Source organism: Herpailurus yagouaroundi, unplaced genomic scaffold (assembly GCF_014898765.1).
Source record: "Herpailurus yagouaroundi ecotype Mexico unplaced genomic scaffold, PumYag 159, whole genome shotgun sequence".
NCBI lineage: Eukaryota > Metazoa > Chordata > Mammalia > Carnivora > Felidae > Herpailurus > Herpailurus yagouaroundi.
Genome location: NW_024412400.1, coordinates 79,297,322 through 79,307,512, shown reverse-complemented (window position 1 = coordinate 79,307,512; position 10,191 = coordinate 79,297,322).

Sequence of the window (10,191 nt, the reverse complement as noted above, 5' to 3'; positions counted from 1 at the left end):
CCCCCCCCCCCCCCCCCCCCGCCCCCGGTTCATTTTTAGCCGTGTTGTTGGACAAGATCAACTCACTTCCAGTCTGGTATTGATGCTAGAATGGATGAAGTCATTTGGACTGTACCATCCCTTGTTCCTAGGCATTGGTCCGTGGCTGGGCACAACGAATCACAGTAAACCCTAAGACTTTTTTGGGGCACTGCTGGGACTTCTCTTTCTTGCTGATTATGGATAAAGAAGCATGAGAGCTTTTGTCAGTCATATTGTGACTGGCAATGCAGTCTGAAGTCCTGTGCTGCAGAAGGCACAGTGGAGACACGTGACGACACTGGGTTATTGGTGGCTTTGTTGAACTGTAGTATTTAAACTTATCCCCAACAGCAATAAAAAACAACAACATTTTTACTTTGCTTTTCATATGTATGACCTAACACATTCTCTTAATTTTTAAAAAGTAGTTTCGGGCACCTGGGTGGCTTAGTTGGTTAAGGTTCTCACTTTGGCTCAGGTCATGATCTCGCGGTTGGTGAGTTCGAGCCCTGCTCTGGGCTCTGTGCTGACAGCTCGGAGCCTGGAGCCTGCTTCTGTGTCTCCTTCTCTCGCCGCCCCTCCCTCGCTCGTACTCTGTCTCTCTCTCTGTCTCAAAAATAAATAAAACATTAAAAACATTTTAAAACACTAATTTGGGTCTCCTGTACTTTAGCTAAAAGCTTTCTTATACATACATTAGGGCTACCTCGTACGTATTTATGTTTATCTTAACTTTCCAATTGAGGTAAAAGTTCTGAGAAGAAAAAAAGTTAGACTTTACCGGACTGTGTCTTCTTGACACGTCATTATGTCACAGACTTATACCAGCTTCTTTATAAATACTGCTGATAATAAAGATGACAATTGCTTACGTTTGTTTAATACTTTCTAATTTATTAAAAATACTCTACAAACGTTATCTTATTAAATATTCGCTCATTTTATAATTCATAAACTTGGCATTAGGATGAAAACTTATACCTCTGCTTTTTTACAAATATAAAAACCGATGTTCAAAGTATTTGAGTAACTTGCCCAAAGCCACAGAGAGCTCACATGACAGAGCTTAAAATTAAGCCTCGCCCCTCGGAAGAATCAAGTAAAGCTGCCCGTCCATTTCAGTTTTAGGGACACTCTGATCAATTAAACAATCTGTAGGTCAAACCCTCTTGACTTCTGCTTTCACGCTGCTGCTTGTTATGGTAAGCACATCCAACTCATCTCTGGTGATTAAGTCCCACCGCTTGGCCTCTGATATCCCAGGATCCCATCCTACCCACTGGATCCAAGGAGTCCATTTTTATGGTCAGAGTCCTCACTGTCATTCCTGGCCTACAGAAAAGAGCCCTCATAAGCTTCCCAGAGCTCTTTGTGAAGCTTCCCAGATCTTTGTGGATCTTCTCGGGGTGGGGCGGGGGGTGGGGGGAGGGAGTGAATGAGTAGGTATTCCATGATGAAATCAATCTAGCGTAGTATTCCAATCTAGTGTCTCTGTTTTTGTCCACTCTCTTGACTCTGGGCTTCCCTAGGAACTCCTCAAGTCCTCTGACTTGAGAGGTACATCTTGATGGGGATGAGAATACTGTTGACCACATCTTGAAGCCATCCCCAGGGAGGATCTACCACCCTAGGTAACATTTTATTTGCTTTTCTAAAATTGCCAGGTTGTTAACCATTAATGTATTATTTATTTTGCATACTCTTTTTTTTTTTTTCCAACTTTTTTTTTAATTTATTTTTGGGACAGAGAGAGACAGAGCATGAACGGGAGAGGGGCAGAGAGAGAGGGAGACACAGAATCGGAAACAGGCTCCAGGCTCCGAGCCATCAGCCCAGAGCCTGACGCGGGGCTCGAACTCACGGACCGCGAGATGGTGACCTGGCTGAAGTCGGACGCTTAACCGACTGCGCCACCCAGGCGCCCCTATTTTGCATACTCTTGAGTGGCTATCATACTGCAGAATGTGTGTGCGTGTGTGTGTGTGTGTGTGTGTGTAGGTTTTGAAATGATGAGTTCTTTCAATTTACAAATAGGAATTGATGGTCTATTTGCTAGATGGAAGCTATAAAGATTCAGCTAAAATCTCCATCCCTAGGCAGTTCAAAGTTTGAACGCATAGTCACTAGTGAGTAACTATATTGCAAGACATTGGTTCTCAACATGTGACCCAACAACATTAAAACTACTTGGTAACTTGTTAGAAACACAAACTCTTGGGCTCAACCCTAGAATGACTGAGTCAGAAATTTTGGGAGTGGGTCCAAAAATCTGTGTTTAAGCAAGCCCTTCAAGTGATTCTGAAGCACACTAAATTTTGAGAACCAATAAAGCAAAAGGGACTTGACTGTATCAGGGAAGTCACCATGCTGAAGATATTTAATTTTTTAAAAAATTTGATTCCAAAATTTTTATCAAATACATTCATAAACAAAGTTGAATCTCCCCAGTTATGTTCCCTTTCCCCTCTCTCCTTGTGGAACTAAATACTATCATCAATTCAGTGTTTACTCTTCTTGTCCAAGGTTTTATGTTTTTACTATATATGTGGGCAATTATAAATAATATGTTATATTGCTTTGTGCTTTAGAAATCTTTATGAATAGTAGCTTACACATTTTCAAAGTATCGCCACTTACATTTTTCAATCATTTTAATTTCTGCATAGAATTTCATTGTACAAATACATAAGAATTACGCATTTCTCTATTGCTAAAGATTTAGGTGTTTTCCAACATTTACAGGAGAGGGAAGCTGTCTTTCGATCTTCCTCAGTGCTATGATACTCAATGATTTCTCTTTACCAAAGACAAAAGTCAGAAGCAAAATAATTCTGCCGGTCTCCTAGTCCCTTTCATTTAGCTATAGGAATTCCATGCTTCCAGGCAACTTTTACATTGTAAGTTGCTACATTTAAAAATTTGTATTATAATGAAGTCCATCAACTTATTGCCTCTCTGTTCTTACACATCCCATCAAGATTTGGCCTCACTGAAATTGCTTCTTCGGAAATTGTCTATAAAGAGAATACGCTGCTGCATCTCAGCAGGTGTTTTAAACGCCCTTGATTCCTATTAGTGTAAGTTCCCATCAGGTAGTCTTAGGGAGACGGACAACTGAACAAATCAGACACTAGTTTTAAAAAACTGAAATATGCTATTTGATATTCCACCTGGAAGGAGCTGAATCAAGAGATTGACCTAGGGGATTAAATAGCAAAGGCTTTACCTGCCTGAGTATATCCAGTCACAAAGAAAATCCATTGCTCACTGGGGCTAGGCCACGGCCATTACAGCCCAAGGCTGTTTTATCTGCTCTCCCTCCTTAAGAGCCTGTAAACTCACATCTGGTGTATTTCATGACTGTAACAATCCTGACTGCCTCCCAGCGGTTCAGCAATGCCCTCTGATTCCGGCCTGAGGGCTGCCCCAGAGCCACATGTGGTTGGGACCTAGGGGAGAGAATCTTAGCATTCCCTGGCTGTGTGCTAATCCATTGTTCAGAACTTGAACCTGTGCTAGAGGCTGTGTTTTAACCCATCATTCTATACTTGAACTTGTTCTACCATACCTCTCCAAGAGTCATCCATACTCTGCTTAAGTTCTTCTAGCGATGAAGGACTTATTGCTCCCAAGGAGCTTTGGGGCTAGAACAGAGCAAGTCTAATCACTGCTTCAAAGAAAGCCCTCTACAGTTTTGCAGAGAAACCCATGCTTTGGTCCCCTCATAGCACCTACATACTCTCTTTTCCCTCTAGCTATCTCATTTCTTCCTCCCACTTTTTTTTTTTTTTCACATGACACCTATTCCAATTTTTTTTTACCCAGCTGTGCTTCTCTGCACAAACTTGAATGTGGTCTATTTTTTGTTTTTGTTTTCTGAAAGTAAGAAATTATTCTAACTTTCTTAGGATTTTAACTACAGGGATAAATGTATCAATTTCTTTTGCTTTTTGAATGGACTCTGCCTCAGGGCACATTGCCTACATTGATTAGCTGTTGGTTGAAATAAAGGGTAATCTACACTGGGTTTTTGGTTCTGTTTCTGTCACCAAGCCATGGAAGACAATTCCTCAAATACTGAGGACTTTTTTTTTTTTTTTTCATAAGTGACAAAAGTGAGGTTTAGGAAGGAAAAGTGTCATATCCAATGTTACATTCAGTATTAAAGCTTAGTTCTCCCGATTTTCTTACCAGTACTTGTTGCATCATCCTTCCAAAAATATTTGTAGGTATCATTCAGACATTAGTTACCTGTAGAACTAATTTAAGGAGCTGAGCTCTTCATAGGTGGTGGAGAGGAAAGGCACGGGAATGCTATTCTAAGTTGAAGGGCTAGACAACAAAATCACAGAGGCGGAAAACTGCGGACTGTGTTTTGAGAATGATGAATCCGTTCCAAGATGCATTATTCTGATCTAGAATTTTCCTTGGGCCTCAAAGTACAGTTCAGGCTGCTGCTTGTTCATACTTTTTTGGGGTGGTATCTGTAGGTAGACAAGTCTTTCTCTTGGATGGAGGGTGAATGAGTTCTGTTTTGAGATGGCACATGAGAATTTTTCAATTTCTTTCTGAAAGTAAGAAGCATTTTTAGGGGTGGAAACAAAAAGGTTTTTTGTTTTTTGTTTTTTTTTTGCCATACCTGATAACTCTAAAGTGAAAATAAAATGTTGAAGTAGGCTGTCAAAATATTTTGTGACAATTCAACCTTAAAGTGACCTCAAATAAAAGGCAGAGTGCTGTTTGGAAGGCTGATCTATTAGCATGTAGCCTTTTATTTCTCTAAATTGCTAGGTATATCAGTCTCCTTCCTCTCGCATTTGTCTTAATTTGTATGGAATGTTGATCATTTAATAATATATGAATATAAAATTCAGGACAAAGCATTAATCAGAATGTTAGCACTGAAGGGATGACCTATGGGATCATCTAGTGATTAGATCAGAAGGAAGACCTTGGTTTTATTCAAGAAGAAAATAGCTGTCTTTTGAAATTTCCATCTAATAGTTGCAGAGACCTTAATCATTTTTTTTTAACGTTTATTTATTTTTGAGACAGGGAGAGACAGCCTGAACGGGGGAGGGTCAGAGAGAGAGGGAGACACAGAATCCGAAACGGGCTCCAGGCTCTGAGCTGTCAGCACAGAGCCTGATGCGGGGCTTGAACTCACGGACCGCGAGATCATGACCTGAGCCGGAGTCGGGTGCCTAACCGACTGAGCCACCCAGGTGCCCCGAGACCTTAATCGTTTACAGGTACTTTTCATAAGTATCAGTTCACTCATTTAAGATAAATGTAGGAGTGTCTTCCATGTGTGAAGGCTCTCGCCTAGTGCCAGAGATATAAATATGAATATGACATAGTCCCTACCATCAGAAACTCGTGATCGTATGCGCAAGACAGTCTTAAAAACTTAGAAATGACTAGGTGTGATAGCCAATACAGGGACAGTTCACAGGCAGGAGTACATAAATTTGTCTGTAAGAGAGGGAGTATCGAAGACTTTGCAAAGGAGGCAATAGTTGAGCTAGGTCTTGAGGATGAGTGAAAACTCATAAGATGAAAAGAGTTGGAGAATGATTCAGTCAGAGGAAAGTAGACGTTCCACACATTGATGAATGACCGACTCATTTGGTAGCAAGTAAAAGAAACCCATTTCATCTTGCTAAGACAAAAGTGGAAATGGCGGATGGGCATCCCGCTTTGCCAAGGCAGGTTACTGCCACGCCACATGAGGGAGTTGAATAAGAACAGAAAAGAAACCTGCTAAACCACAGGTCTCTAATTTATAGCTCTGAGTCTAGATTTTCAATTCTTGGTGGGGAATACAAACCCAGCCAAGCTTCAGAATCGACTCCAGCCCTACCAACATGATCAAGTGGCACACTAATGGCTTCCAAGGCTCTCCACTATGGGTGAAAGCATCAAAGAAACGGGCTTGAAGAGTACAAAGATAATGCAGAAGGGGTCCGCTATATGCAGATCTGAGACTTCTAATGAGATTTAAGAACTTTGGTATAGTGCCAAAGAGTGGTATAGGGTGGTGGTGAGTGTGTGTGTGTGTGTGTGTGTGTGTGTGTGTGTATTAATGGGGAGATAAAGGAGCTTGGAGAGTTGGCATGAGGAACATTGTGAAAGAGTTTTTACCCTTTTTTGGTTTTTTTTTTTTTTAGATGATAAAGGACTTTTAAGCATTTTGAGAGTATGGTCAGAATTGTGTTTGGGGTAGTTAAGCGTAGAGCAGGCGCAGAAGATGAACTGGAAAGGGATAAACCGAGAGAAGAAAAGACAAGTGAAAGGTAGTGGAAATCGTCTGGGCCTGAGACAATCAGACCCTTGACTAGGCAATGACGATGGATAAAATGGTATGAAATGGAAAGAAATTCAGGAGAAGGAAATCAGAGAGTATCGCAGCCCATTCAAGGTGGCTGGGGATTTAGGGGGAAACTAACAGGACTTCCACTTTTTTGATGGGAGCAAGAGTAGCAGAGGGTGCCATTCACCAAGACAAGCAATAGAGGAAGAGAGATTTAGGGGACGCATAATAGGTTGTGGTCGACATATAGAGTTAAGGCACTGGGGACCACTCAAGGGGGAATAATGAATAAGAAGATAGACATTCCACTCAGGAGTGAGCTCTGGGTTGGAGATAAGATCTGGGAATCATAACTCATGGATGATAATTGACTTAGAGCAAGGGGTGAAATTTCCAGGAAAAGTGTGCAGAGCCAGCAGAGAAGTAGGGCCAGCCTAGCCAGGCTTCTGAGGGGAGCCCATATGAGGTGGTGTGTAAAAGGAGATAGCCTCAGAGGGGAGGTTGAAAGGAATGACCGTGGAGGTGAAGGAAACCAGAAACGATGAGCGTCTGGGAAGCAAGAATAAAGAATTTCAAGAGAGGGAATTTATCACCATCCTGTGCTACAGACCAGGTAGGTTTGTTTGTTCGTTTGTTTAGTATAGTTGACACAATGCTGCATTAATTTCAGACGTGCAACTTAGTGATTTGACAAGTTCCTACATGATGCTACGTTCACCCCAAGTGTAGCTACGAGCCGTCCCGTTATGTTGCCATCACAATGTCATTGACTCTATTCCTTATGCTGTTGGGCCAGGTAGATTTCATTTCCATTTCACAAAGAGTAAACAGAAATTTGGAGACTGAAATGACTCATCAAAATTTATGCGGCTGATCAGCGTCAAAGATCAGACTAGAACCCGATAACTTCTTTTTCATTTTCATTCTGTCCTTTTTCAGCTGCAGAACCCCGCAGCTGTGCTCTGGCAGAGAAATTCCAGAGCAGCCACTAAGCTTCCAGGGGAGGAGAGATGGGAGCCCAGGGGATGACCCACACTGCAGAACAGGTGTGGGACTGCAGTCAGAGGTAGCCTGAGAGCCCTGGGTGGCTGGGTGGCCGCAGTGCTGGCCTCTCAGGGCAACCCCCCCCCCCCCCCCCCCTGCCTCCCAGAGACCAGCTCGGACTTCAAGTGTGCCTGTGGCATCAGCCAGGCTGAGCCTCAGTTTCCTCCCCTGTAAAATTGCAGAGAGGTTAAAATGTTTAGTCTTCCACCTCTAATTTCATAATTGTCGTTTATAATGTAGCGTAATGGGGTTCTCCCCATTGCAGGAAAGGCAACCTCGTAAACTTTCGATTCTGTTCCTAAGCACGAGGAGGAGAGGTGATGAGAGGCACTGAGGAAAAACCGGAGACCTTATCTTTATAGACACAGATAATGCAGCATTTTATTAGCTTCTATAAAACCATGGATATGACAGGGAGATAGATGAATTACGGGGGGGGGTGGTGCTGTGGAGCATGAATATGGAAAACAAATCAACTAGAGTGATAACAGAAGAAAAGAAAGAAAGAAAGAAAGAAAGAAAGAAAGAAAGAAAGAAAAAAGAAAGAAAGAGACAAAAGACAAAAGACAAGGAAGCCTCACTAATTAAAAATAGCTGAAGCCCCGGAGATGCGTTTAAAAGCAATCACGTTGGAATGTTCAAATTAAGAACAACAAAGAAATGGCAATGCAGCCTCACTCCATATTCTGAGTGCCTTTTATAAAAGCAAAACAAACTGATATTAGGAAAAAGCTTTTCTGTTTGCAGATTCTCCCCTTGTTGCAGAAAAAGAGAAACAGACGACTTTCATACCATTTTCCTCTAGTCTTTGGGTGAAATTAAATTCACTTTAAATGTTTTCCTTCCGGGCTGTAAAGCTGCTGACATCATTTATCCCAGCCCTGGCACTTACGTAATCTGGGTGCCACGGGAGCCCTTGGAAGTCATTAAATAAAAAGAAGGCATCAAATAATAGAAAAGGAAGGCAATGAAAATGCTAGACCCAATAAGGTAGTCAGAAGTCGTGATTTAAATGTAACCCCAGGACATTCAGGAATGAGAAGATTCAACCGGGAAGGATAAAGGGAGTTTTAAAAAAAAATGCCTTTAGGATTGGGGAAGGGACCACGGTTCCCCAGGGGCAAGGTCGTCCTTCTTTGTAGAGAGGAGGAATGCCACCCTCAACCACAGACTCTGGGAATTCTTGGGCTCCCTGAGCTCTGGAGGGAACATGGGTATTGGGTAGGGTGAATCCAGAGGGTACAGATCTCAAATGTAGACAGCCATGCAGAAATGGGAACTGCTATGCAAGAAGACCTCTTAGCCTGGGGGATGAGACTTCAGGGCATGCCTTCTTTTGCCTTTCCTTTGCTTCTGGTGTGTCTGATTCTGGGAGTGAGCTCAGGAGGTCTGGTGGCTCTGTGTCCATTGGAAATGGCACCAGCTCAGACAGGTGACTCTTGTATGTACCGCAGGTTCCAACATCCCAAACGCAGGCCTGTCTCAGTCCAGACAGGGTCTGAAGTTGCCCTGGGAAACACAGGACCCTCCAATCACGTTCCAGAAGGTCATCTTCGTGGTTCCAGCACTGAGACACTGTCCACCTGCGTCAGGATCTCATGGAGTCCCTCGAACTCCTCACCACCCCTTGCATCTGCCCTTGGTCGTCCTTGGGACACTGGCCCAAAACCAGGGACAGGAGCAGAGGGTCTAGCATGTTGTAGAACTACACATGCTATTTTCCACTCTTTCCAGGGTAGGTTCAGAAGCAGGAAAGCCCAGAAAGAGTCACTGGGTTTAGAAGGGGACTCTAATGGGCTTTCCTGAAAGGGCACAAACTCTCAAATATGGGAGTGAGAGGTCCCACTGCACAGACATTCAGGGTGCTGCCACTTGCTCATTGCCATGGTCCGAGGAACGTGTCTGTTTACCACTGGCTGTGCCCGATCTCCGTAAGAGTCTTACCGCCTACTGGAATAACCTTTGGGGATGCTCCAGGAAAGAGGGCCTGCCAGCTTTCTGACCTTCCATCACATTGGTGAGCCCTCAGATTTATTTTACTTTGGAAGGAGTCAGATTCACCACCCTCTCCTACTTCCTAGGATATCCCCCAAAGAAATCTAGGTCCTAATCCTTGGAATCTGTGAATGTTTCCTTGCATAGCAAAAAGGACTTTACAGATATAATTAAGCTAAGGGTACTGAAATGGGAAGAGCATCCTGAATTGTCTGGGTGGGCCCTAAATGTAATCATAAGTGTCTTTATAAGAGGGAGGCAGAGGGATGCCTAAGTGACTCAGTTGGCTAAGCATCTGACTTCAGCCCAGGTGATAGTCTCATGTTCTGTGAGTTTGAGCCCTGAGTTGGGCTCTATGCTGACAGTGCAGAACCTAGGTGGGATTCTCTCTCTCTCTCCCTTGCTTGTGCTGTCTCTCTCAAAATAAATAAATAAACTTTTTTTTTTTTTTTTTAAAGAAGAGGGAGGCAGAGAGAGATTTGACACAGAGGAAGGCAAGGTGATGCTGAAGCAAGATTCCATCGAAGCTGCTGGCTTTGCAAAGGAAGGAAGGAGCCACGAGCCAAGGAATGCAGGCTAAGACACAGATTATAGCTTCTGGAAGGAACTCTGTCTTTCTGAGTGATTGACCCAGTGAAACTGATTTTGGACTTCTCACTTCCAGAACTATGAGAGAACAAACGTGTATTTTCCTAAACCTCCAAGTTCACGGTAATTTGTTTAGCAGGCACAGGAAACTAATACAGAACACTCCGTCACGGCTGGTACTTTTTTAGGCTGAAAGAGGAAAAGAAAAAAAAATATTTTCAACCCCGGGT